Source organism: Microcaecilia unicolor, chromosome 11 (genome assembly GCF_901765095.1).
Source record: "Microcaecilia unicolor chromosome 11, aMicUni1.1, whole genome shotgun sequence".
Classification (NCBI taxonomy): Eukaryota; Metazoa; Chordata; class Amphibia; order Gymnophiona; family Siphonopidae; genus Microcaecilia; species Microcaecilia unicolor.
This window is the reverse complement of record NC_044041.1, coordinates 57,045,020-57,057,135: the sequence shown is the minus strand read 5'-3', so window position 1 is coordinate 57,057,135 and position 12,116 is coordinate 57,045,020. Positions and strand designations below refer to the sequence as shown.

Below are 12,116 nucleotides of genomic sequence, written 5' to 3'. Positions count from 1 at the left end.
AGACTCAATATCCAGAAAGGACTGTTTTCCATTCTGATTAGGACTGCTCCTTGGAATCTGAGCAGGAACTAGATATCCTTTTGGAGGTGGGGGTCACTTGGTATCCCATCAGAGTCCTTCCCCATAAAAGGAGAAAGTCTCCCCCTGAGGAGATCTCCTTTACTGTTTTTGTAATGGAGATGGCCAAGTCCATTCCATTTCAGTTGGATGTCTATGAACCCAGGGCCAAGTTATACAGCATCCTTGATTTTGATGCTCCAAAGGAAGCTGTGATGATGCCTGTGCACAGAATCTGTCTATACAGATGAAGCAGCCAAGAAGGCCGACTCTATGTATAGAATCCAGGAATCTCCAGGATTTGAGAAACTCCAGTTTCCTTACCATTCCATAGTGGTTGAATCTGCATTCAAAAGCTCCAAGACTTGCTCCTCAGTGCTCTCAGGGAGAGTGGCTAGGACTTTGGAATCTTTTGGGAGGAAGGTATTTCACAATGCTATGCAAGCTTCACACGTACATTCTTACCAGCTCTTCATTAGTATACACTTGCAGAACTTAGTATGCAATGTGGTGGAGTTTGCAGACAATCCTACCCCCAGAGAGGGCTGCAGAGCTCCATCAACTAGTAGCCAAGCAACAGGAGTGTAGAAAGCACATGCTTTAGTCAATCTATGATGCTTTCGGTATAGTGTCCAGTGCCTCTGCCATGGGTATTGGAATTCACAGATTCGCTTGGCTGCATGCCTCAGACCTAGAACCTGCGGTTCAGGAGAAGCTGGTAGATGTCTTTATGGTGACGAGGTGGAAGAGGTCACTGACCTCATCAAGAAGCATACTGATACCATAAAGTCTACTACTCCTGTTTATTTCTTTAGCGTTACTACACATATGCAGCGTTGTACAATAAATATGTGAGAGAGAGTCCCTGCTCAAGAGCTTGCAGTCTAATCAAGACAGACAAAAAGGATAAATAAGGGAATTACTTAAGTTGGGAATGATAAAACAGACATGGGTATTGAACAAGTGAATAGGAGTTAAAAGCAGCCTCAAAAATGTGGACTTTTAGCCTAGATTTGAAGATGACCAGAGGTAGAGCTTGACGTACTGACTTAGGAAGTCTATTGCAGGCGTATGGTGCAGCAAGATAAAAGGAACTGAGTCTGGAGTTGGCAGTGGAGGAGAAGGGTACAGATGACAGAGATTTACCTGACAAACAGTGTTCCCGGGGAGGAGTGGAGAGAGAGATGAGAGTGGAGGTGAGTCATTCTCCTAGTCCACTCCTGGTGCAGCCTCCACTTCCAGGACCAGGACCTACTACTCTGAAATGCATAGGTTCCTTCCATGCTGTCATCAACCCCAACCAACCTAAAACTCCTGTCCACGGCAGCAGAGAGCTCAGAAGACCCAGCTGGTTCCACATTTCAAAGCAAGGGAAGAGCTTTTGACTGGCTCTAAGAGAGCATAACCACAATAAAAGTGACTGTACCAGATGACCTACCAGTAAGAGGGAGGCTGAATATTTTTTTTTCCCAGGAAAAGTGGCTCTGGTAACATCTAATCAGTGGGTTATCAAAATATCCCAGACAGGTTACATATTTCATTGGCAAAGAATTGTGCTAGATTGCCAACTGAGAGTGTCAGAGTTAAGCTCTGAGCACTAGGAATTGCTTGTTTGGGCACTCATCCCTTTTGCAGGCTAATGCAGCTGAACCATCCCACCTGGGAAAAGAGGGACGGGATCTTATTCCAAATACTTATTGGTCCCCAAGAAAACAGAGGAATTCATCCCATCTTAGACCTAATGGTCCCTGAACAAATATCTATTAACGCGGAAGTTCAAGATGGCTTCCCTGGGCACCTTAGTTCCTATGATTCAAGAAAATGATTGGCTGTGCTCTGTACCCATATTCAGATACATCCCAGTCACAGAAAGTATCTCCAGATTTTGAGTAGGAAAACACCACTACAAGTATTGCATTCTGCAATTTGGCATTGCGTCAGCCCCCAGATTTTTCACAAGATGCCTCGCAGTAGTTGCAGCATTGCTATGCAAACAGAATGCACATTTCCTTGTTTGATTGACTGGTAAAGAGCAAGTCAAAGGAAGGAGCTCAAGAGTCTGTATGCAGAACTATTCAGGTGCTGGAGCTACTAGGATTTGTTATCAATTACCCCAAGTCTCATCTAGTACCAGTTCAACAATTGGAGTTCATAGAAGCTCTGCTGAAGGTGGTTCAAGCCTGAGCTTTATTTTTCGGACCAGTTTGTGGAGAATTTAGTGGCCACAGTGCTATGAGTTTGCTAGAGCCAACAAGTCACAGCTTGGCAGATTTGAGGTTGTTAGGCCCAATGGTCCCAGGCCATCGATAACCTAGTGGATGCCATCACCGCTTCTTTCTAATCTAATCTAGACTCTCTTGTATCCTGCTGGATCCCTGAGAAGGTTTAAAGTGGCTTGCAGCAGAGAAAAAGAAAAATACAATATTCTCTGAAAACAAACGAGCCCAGTTGCATGTGGGTGACATTATCCGATGGAGCCTGGTGTGAACGCTGACTAGCGTATAGATGTTTCAGGATGTTCAAGAAAATTCTAGCAGTGGCCCACTGCATATGCATGGGTCCCTTTTTGCCTAATGCGCGAGCGCAGGTCCCTCAGTCTTCCTTTTTCTGTGAAGCACGGAGGACACATCTTCACAGTCTCCCTCAGCGCTTTTTTTTTTTCTCTGTAGTGCCTTAGGTGGGTTTTTTTCCCTCATTACTTCAGTATTTTCTCTAATTTCTCTTTTTGCTTATTTCCCCTTTTTAGTTCATAGTGTTTTGGCCCTTCAAGTTTTTTTTTTTCTTTTTGCGGCTCGATAGACCCTCTTATACCTGAGCACCAACCTCGCTTTGGATTCTGCACCTTTTGTAGTTCAAATTATCTGTGATCCTTTTTGTGATGTCCAAGAAGACCCCCAGTGGCTTCAAGAGGTGCGCTCAATGTACTTGGGTGAATTCGGTGATCGACCCATACACTTGGTGCATGTGGTGCCTTGGGCCTAGCCATGAGCTTAACTCTTGTTCTCTCTGTTTAAAAATGCAGTTGAGACAGAGCGTGTCAGTTCCACCAGGAGAGACTTTTTGGCTCCTCGAAGGCTTGATCCATTGACGTCGGTACTGGAAGTATCGATCTGTATGGCTACCCAGACATCAGCTACCACTGAGAGTGCATCGGCATCGAGAAGGTCTCCACCTCCCTCGACATCGGGCGCTAATAGTTGGACCCAGGACTGGTCAGCATCAGACGTGACACAGAGAAAGCATACAGCTTTGACGTTGTCCTCATGGGCACTGAAGGACCGCAATGCTACGTTGGGAAGCCCAAGAAGTACAAGCATGTCCTATTTGAAGCATGGTGCCCGGGAGTGTTGGGGCATCGCTGGTACCTGAAAAATGCCAGCACAGAGAGGAGAGTTTCCCCGTCCTTGGTGGAGGAGCTGGTGTGCCAGTCTCTGGTCAGCCAGCTTCCCGTTTCCAGTTCAGCCCCCGCCCCATTCTCGACCTAAGGGTCCTGAACAAATTCCTGGTCAAAGAAAAGTTCAAGATGATTTCCCTGGGCACTCTCCTCATGATTCAGGAGAAAGATTGGCTATGCTCTCTGGACTTGAAAGATGCTTATTTCCACATATTGATAATTCCCAGTCACAGGAAGTATCTTGGATTTCAAGTAGGGAAACACCACTATCGGTATCGTGTTCTGCCTTTTGGCCTTGTGTAAGCTCCCAGGGTATTCATCAAATGTCTAGCAGTAGTTGCATCATTGCTGCACAGACTGGGAGTTTACGTTTTCCCTAGCTGGACATTTGGCTGGTCGAGCACATCACAGGAGGAGACACAAGTCAGTATAGAGAATTATTTGGGTGCTGGAGCTACTAGGGTTTTGTTATAAACTATCCCCAAGTCTCACCTTCTCCCAGTACAGCAATTGGAGTACATAGGAGCTCTGCTCGATACAGTGCAGGCTTGGACTTTTCTGCCCCAAGTGAGAGCAGATGCCTTGGTAACAATTGCCTTGCAAGTCCTAAGCAGCAAACAGATCACAGCTCCGCAGACATTCAGATTGTTAGGCCACATGGCCTCCAGTTGCATCATTGCTACACAGACTGGGAGTTTACATGTTTTCCTGGCTGGACAATTGGCTGGTCGAGCACATCACAGGAGGGGACATGAGTCAATGCAGAGAACTATTTGGATGCTGGAGCTACTAGGGTTTGTTATAAACTACCCCAAGTCTTACCTTCTCCCAGTACAGCAATTGGAGTACATAGGAACTCTGCTCGATACAGTGCAGGCTTAGACTCCACATGGCTTCCACAGTGCATGTCACTCCCATGGCTCGTCTCTATTTGAGCGAGGCCCAGGGGACCCTAGTTTCCCTGTGGTCTCGGGCAGCTGGGAATCTAGCAGATGTCATCCAAGGTCCCTTCCATCTCTGGTGGACAATTCAGTCAAGTTTCAAATTCTGCCGCCTCAAAAGGTGTTGACAATGGATGCATCCATCCTGAGGTGGGGAGCTCATGTCTGTGGTCTTCACACCCAAGAGACATGGTCAGATCAGGAAACAGATCTCCATATCAACCTCCTTCAACTGAGGACCGTTTGGAACGCTCTAAAGGCTTTTAGAAATTGAATGAGAATAATTTAGTTATAGAACCAATCAGGTTGTAATGTACAGTGTGAACAAGCAGGGGGGTACGGGCTCCTACCCCTTGTGTCAGAAAGCGATAGGAATGTGACAATGGACTTTTATTCACGGGATGGTCCTCCAAGCCACATACCTAGCAGGACAGGACAACAGCCTTGCGGCCAGACAGAGCAGGTTATTGCAACCTCGCACGTACTTTTTCAATATGAACATAGCCTGCAAGATCTTCCGAGAGTGGGGCACCCCCTCAGATCTGTTTGTCACTTATCTCAACAACAGAGTCCCCCCAGTTCTGTTCCAGGCTCAGGTCATATGGCAGACTAGCATTGGATGCCTTTCTTCTACATTGTGGTTCAGTTCTTCTTAGACATATCCTCCAATACCTCTAATAGAGAAAACTTTGCTGAAACTCAAGCAAGATTGGAGAACTGTGATCCTAATTGCCCCTTACTGGCTGAGGCAGATGTAGTTTCCTCTTCTGGCGTTATCCTCTGAAGAACCGTGGAGACTGAACTGTTTTCCAACCCTCATCACACAGAACAAGGGATCCCTTCTGCATCCCAACCTCCAGTCCCAGGCCCTCATGGCCTGGATGTTGAGAGCATGGATTTTCAGTCCTTAAATCTGGCTGAGGGTGTCTCCAGAACCTTGCTTGTTTCCAGGAAAAACTCCACTAAGTGTTGGTGTTCTAAGTAGAAGAGATTTGCCGTCTGGTGTGAGGGCAAGGCTCTAGATCCGCTTACTTGTACCACATAAAAACTGCTTGAATACCTCCTACACCTCTTAGAATCTGGTTTGAAACCCAACTCTGTAAGGGTTCATCTCAGAAAAATCAAGTAGGCAGGTGGTCTGCAAATTCCAGACTGAAGGAAATGGTGAGCAGAGCAAAAGTCCAAAATAATACAAAAATACCTGTATTATGCAACAAAAATGGAGGGTTTTGAACACAGCCCGACTTGGTCAAGGTCTGCCAAATGACTGATTCAAGAGGCTAAAATAACTAATAGAAATAAAAAAAACCCCCACAATGTTACTAACTACATAAGTAGGTAAAAAGGTGCAGCAACATAACAATCGTAACACAGGAGAAGCCCATCCTCTTAACTTCCTGAACTGCATTAGAAAATTCCAGCAGGCCCTGGCTCAAGGGGCAAAGGCTAGTTCCATAAGCACAAGCATCAGTCTCTGCAGTGGCTCTAGGTTTTGGCAGCTCCTTGTAGCCGGGATCCATTCATGGCTCCAAAAAGACTGGAGATTTGGGACCTTTGGCTGGAGGTTCCAGATCTGCCCAATGAGGGTGCACCTCTTCTTCCGTGGGTGGGCCTGCATCACTTTGAGCCAGTGGTTCTTCAAGTTGGTTCAGCAGGGTTACGTCCTGGAGTTGACATGTCCTGTGCCCGACTCCTTCATAATGTCACCCCACCCTGCTGCTCTATTGTAAAGCAGCAGGCAGTCACATTTATGCTTCAGCGCCTCCATAGACCTAGGAGCAGTGGAGCCTATGGAGCAGGCACTGGGGCGTTATTCCATTTATTTCATGGCCCCAAAGAAAGGAGGCTCCTTCAACCTATTCAGTAGCTCAAAGAGGTAAAATGCCTGCCTCGAGGTCAGTGTTTTCAGAGACATTTCACTGTCATCCTGTCGGTACACTGCGGGAAAATTTTTGACCTCCCTGGATGTTTCAGATGCCTATCTCCACATCTCAATCAGGGAAGACCACAAGTGCTACCTCCACTTTTATGTGTTGGGCCATCACCTTCTTGTTTCATTCTCTCAACCCTTCGGTCTGTCGACTGAGCCCTTCCATCTTTTCTAAAGTAACAGTGGTGGCTGCTCACCTGTGCTACCAGAGAATTCGAGTTCATCCTTACCTGGACAATTGGCTGACCCAGGCCAACTCGATAGAGGATTCCATGAAAGCTATTTCCCTTCCAGACCTTGGAATACCTAGCAGTTTGCTTCAATATAGCACTGGAAGCAGTTTCTTATAAGGGAGATTGTGGACAAGCTGCAGGCCGCATAAGCTCCACTTGTGGGCCTCAAGGCCCCCTTGACTGTGGATTCACAGTCTTCAGCTCTTGGGTTCCGGGAGTGATTTGGGAAATTAGACCAGTAAGCCTGACTTCATTGCTGGGCAAAATAGTGGAAATTATAAATAGTAAAATTGTGGAAGAGTCAGCGTGGTTTCAGCCAGGGGGAGTCTTTCCTCACCAGCTTCATTTCTTTGAAGGCATGAATCAACATGTGGATAAAGGTAAGCCAGTTGATGTAGTGTATCTAGATTTTCAAAAAGCTTTTGACAAAGTTCCTCATGAAAGACTCACTCCTGAGAAAATAAAAAAAAAATCATGGGATAGGAGGCAATGTCCTTTTGTGTATTAGGAATTTGTTATTGGACAGAAAACAGAGGGTAGGGTTAAATGGCCATTTTCCTTAGTGGAGAAGGGTGGTTATCTTTTCAGAAGATTATGATGGAGAGGGTGAGAGTCCTGATGTGCAGAGCTACTGATTCATTGTGTTGTTTGGATTATTGTCCAAGTACTTTAATGAAGCAACCTTCTATGGAAGCGTCATTATGGATAACTTGGATACTGTTCTACAGATTTGGGACGAATTGTTTTAACTCCAGTTCCTAAATCTGTGTCATTACCATTATCAGAGCCCTCTTCATACCGTACTGTTGCGAGTGTTTGTTTGCAAAGATAACTGAATTGTTGGTGGCGAGTCAGTTGACAGAATATTTGGACACACGAAAAACAGTGAAGGTGACTCAAATGAAACACAGACGATGCGTCCAAGGATCTTGACGATTATTTTCATAAACAGAGGCTTAGACTTGACACGGCCATGTTTCGAGCCTATCTGGCCTGCCTTAGGAGTCCATGAGACTGTGTAACCTCACAGGGATACTGCTGTGTGAAGTATTGGAAGATGTATCTGTCATAATTTTAATTCTTGGGGGGAACTGCTACTTGCCTGGAAATACACGAACGAACTGTACTTTCTAAAAATCACATTTTGAAATGAACAGCTAAACGCCTATTGTCTAGAGATTACACAGACTACTCCAGGAGACTCCTGAATCAGGCCAGATATGCCAAAACATGGCTGTGTCAAGCCTGAGTCTTGTTTTATGAAAATAAATGTTAAGATCCTTGAAAGCATTGTCTGTTTCATTTGAGTCACCTTTATTGTTTTTCGTGTGTTTTCAAGTCTACAAGAGCATTGTTCTTCTGTGAAACATTGTATAGTGCTGGATTGGTTTTAAGAAATTTCTATCTAATAGCTCTTATGCTGTGAAGAAAGATTGTAGTTTTTCTGATTATTGGTGTCCACCATGTGGGGTTCCACAGGGCTCCCTGTTATCTCCCATTCTTTTTAATGCTTTTTGTGTTCTTTAAGATCAGTTTAGAATCAGAAGAATATTTATAGTCTTATGCAGATATATTTTTAATAGGCTATCAGGAGACTCTGTCTTGGTCAAAAATAATTTCTTGTATTGAAAAGACCAAGGCTTGGTCTTGTATTAATAAATTAAAGTTAAATGCCACCAAGACGATAATTCTTTGGATGGGTCACATGCTACCTGCTTTCTCATCTCTTTTAAATGGAAAAGATAGCTTAGAAATAGTTAACCAAATTTTATTAATTTTTTTTTTGTCCTTGTCATGGGAAGTTCAAGTAAAGATCATATCTTGATTTCCTAAAAAATAAAATAAAACCAACCTCAAAGCAGTATTCTTACCATAACTGCATTTTTTTCAGTATTTTAGCTAATATACCCGAAGAGAGAGAATTAACATAATCCAGCTATAACAGGATAAGGGCCTAGACCAAAACTGCAAATTGTGATTCAAGAAAATATGAGCGGATGGTTCTCAATTGTTTCAATTTTTGAAAAAATGTTTATATTTGTTAGCATGTTTTATTTTTAAAATTGTACTTGGTCTAGCACTTAACATTACCTCAGAATTTAGATTAATTTAAATTCCTTCTGGGAGAAATAATTCTAGATTGCAGTCAAATTAGTACTGATTTATTATTTTAAGGACATAAGGCTTTAAGGATTATCAGACTTTTCATTCTCTTATAAAGCTGTTGAAATTTGGAATATACTCCCTTGTTCAGTGAGATGTTTATCCTCATATGAATTATTTCATAAGATGCTTAAAACGTCTTTATTTTGCAGATTTTTAAATTGAATGATCTGTGATTAAATGGGAATTGCTATGGAGTCATTATTCCGTGTCAAGTGGACCAGGGGTCCCCACCTCACCATCTCAGATTTTGATGAAATTTGGTACATAGTTTCTTTATGATAAAAAACTAAGCTGTGCAAAATTTTAGTTCAAAAGACTAAAAATTGGAGGTTCTAGGGGACCTCAAGTAAAGGGTTGCAAAATGTCGCCTGAGCAAAAATGACATTTTGGGCCAACTTCCAGAAGCTGTAAAACTGGAAGTTTTAGTAGTACAAGGGGGATATTTGGAGAACCTGCACTACTTTTAGGGCTTAATGAACTGGCAAAACCCCATGTTCCTAGTCCTCTTACTTTTTGAATGGTTTAGGCTCAAACGTTGCCAAAAAAACGGCAAAAATCAATTTACAGCGATGTTGAGGCTGCTGTAGTTTCTAAACTAGTTGGCCTTTCAGGTTGATTTTTGGTAGGTGTACTAAATGCGTTACGTCAGGCGAGGGCGGGACACGGAAGGATGGAGTGGCCTGCCCTGCTGCTTGCGGCGAGTGCGAAGATGAATGGTCAAAGGAAGCGTTTAAGAGGTTAGTTCCGGGAGCGACTGAGGGCGGGGGGAGCCGGCGATCGAGGGGGTGGAGCCGGCGATCTCGGGTGGGGGGGGGGGTGACCCGATGTTTCCCCGAAAAATAAGGCCTCCCCTGAAAATAAGACCTAGCGGGTCTTGGGGAGCAAAAATTAATATAAGACAGTGTCTTATTTTCGGGGAAACACGGTACTTACCTGTAACAGGTACTCTCTGAGGACAGCAGGCCTTACATTCTCACTCTTCCACCGCCCCTTGGAATAGTCTCCTTTTTTATTTTTATTTTTTCCTTCTTATGCTTTATATTGTACTGCTGGTTCTGTGCTCTCGCATTGGGTGGGAAGGCACTAGAACAAGCGTGGTGGAGCACATCTTGCACTCGAAACCTATTATAAGCTTGTTACAAATCCGGACTGGCAACCTGGGCCCGTGTCTTGAAGTAGGGATATGTTGGATTCTCTATAGGGAGAACTGTTCCAGCAATTGGCAATGGAGTTATATGGATAAGAACATCTGGAAGAAGTAGGAAAACAGGAGGCAAAACTGAAAGGAGCCATTTAAGGACAACAAGCCCATTGCCATGCGCCAACCCTTTAGTAAAAGGGCCCCCTGTTAATAGCTTTTGATTACTCATTGCAGTGATTTAAGTCACTGGTGCCTCTTGGGGCTAAGTGCAGGTCTTATCCCATTTCTTGTATTAAATATAGGTTAATTGGAGGTCACGTGATGCCATGGCTAGCAAGCAGGTGTTGACGGGAGTAGCTCCTGGGCCCCAGCCTCTAAATTTGCTTAATTTGAGGCATATTTCTGGAATACATCGTTGGAATTTACAATACTAAATCAGTCTATGTACGAGTTTGGCTCAGTTTGGTTAAGCTAATGGCTGCAAAAGCACCACGAAGAGAGGAAGAGAAATCGCGCTACAGTGATCTTAAGATGGCAGATGTAAGTGCAGCGGGACCGACTACGGTAAGCTCTGCATGGGTTACCGAGATCGTGACGGAGGTCAAACAGGCTATAGATGCTTTTCTGGATAAACGTTTGCAGCATATAATGGATAAACTAAATATTGTTGATGGAAGGTTGGAATCTTTGCGGGGAGAATTTTCAGCACACTGCCAGCGTGTATTCGACCTTGAAGACCGCGTGCAGTACTTCTCCACGTTGAATGAGGATCTTCAAACTAGGCTCCGAGAGTTAAAGCACAAACTGGATGATATTGAAAATCTTTCTAGAAGTTGAAATCTAAGATTGGTGGGCTTACCAGAGACAATTGTGGAATCAGAGCTCAGAGAGTTCCTGGAGGTTAGTATCTACCTTGCAATTGCAGTCAGAGGCGGGAACTTTATGAATTGAAAGAACTCACCGGTTGGGCCCTTGTTAGCCCATGGATACGTGTCCTTGAGTGGTCATCTTTAAATTACTTTATTATGTACATAAAGCCAAAATTTTGCGGGCTATCCGTGGTAAGGGGCCACTTACCTATGAAAATAAGTTCATACTGTGTTTCCAGGATTTTTCTTCAAAGGTTTCTCTTCTGTGGAAGGTGTACATTGTATTTGCAAAGCAGCACTGGCATCGCATTCAGTTTGCTCTTTTATATCCAACGTGTCTCAAGGTGTTTACTGAAGGGAAACCACAATTTTTTGAGTTGGCAGAAAGGGCTAAGACTTTTCTTCAAACTTTGCCGTCTTCAAGTGACCAACTTTAATTGCTGGCAACGCAGTGGACAGGCTTATATGGACCTTTATCTGGATGTATTCTATCCTTTACCACAAAGTTGAGAGTATGTTTTGATTTGTTCAACTGTCTGTGCTCCCCAGCCCTGGCTTTATTGCTTTTGATGGGGTTGTTAATAAGGCTTTGACTTGGACAATAAGCTACATATGTGAGCAATATCTTAACAGCTATATAAGCCGCCGAGGTAGTGGGGCTGTGCTTTTATTTGAAGATGCTGTAGGCGTTGCTACTTTCCATTGCTGGTGTGTTCTTGTCAGGGACTGCATCATATCGCTGAGACTGGACATGCAGTGGCAGAATTTGGTAACAGCCCAATTTTATGGCAGGGATCCTACTATATTCTCATGTAGACTGTGTGTCAATCTGAGCCGAGGTGGGCATTAAATGACATCATGCTCTTGCATACTCTTGCAAGAGTTACAGTTTTATATAACTGATATTTACATGGATAGTCTTTCATTATATGATGTCATTGCTATGGTGCATAATGTGATACTTTTTTTTTTGTCTCTATGCAAGTTTTGACCCCTGCATTAGCTCCCTTGATACATATTATTTGAAAAGTTACTAGTTTTTGCAGAATGTTGTGTGGAGTTTGGTATGGAGTTAATGCACTTATATTTGGGATTCAAAATTCTGACAGGTGTTTTTCACTTAATCAGAACAGGTTTTTTTTTTGTTACACGTACCAAAAATGCTCTCATCTTTCGTAGTGTAAAAGTTTTGCAAAGAGGTTGGCATTCATGGGGCAGAGTTCCTGTGCAGACCGAGTCCTTATTTGGATAGTGTGTGATGGGATGGGTAAAAAGGGAAATGTTAGGGGGAGGGGAATCAGTAGGTGTATAGTAAGCAACGGGGCTTGAAAGGGTGTTTTTATTTCTTTGTTCGGATGTTCTGTTGTTTTTTTTTTTTTTCATCT

General features: G+C 43.7%; 1 protein-coding gene across 4 annotated transcripts in view; it reads left to right on the top strand.

The window, feature by feature from the left end:
• Positions 1–12,116, top strand: part of YPEL1 (yippee like 1) — a 97,389-nt gene that overhangs the window by 33,541 nt on the left and 51,732 nt on the right. Inside the window, exon 1 of one of the 4 annotated variants that reach the window (XM_030218420.1) lies at positions 403–480. The exons of 2 other annotated variants lie outside the window; for them this stretch is intronic. The gene's annotated coding sequence lies outside the window, so the exon portion shown is untranslated. Of the gene's footprint in view, positions 1–402; positions 481–8,957; positions 8,982–12,116 lie in introns of those variants that run through there. One more of the 4 variants, XM_030218421.1, reaches the window with a different exon arrangement.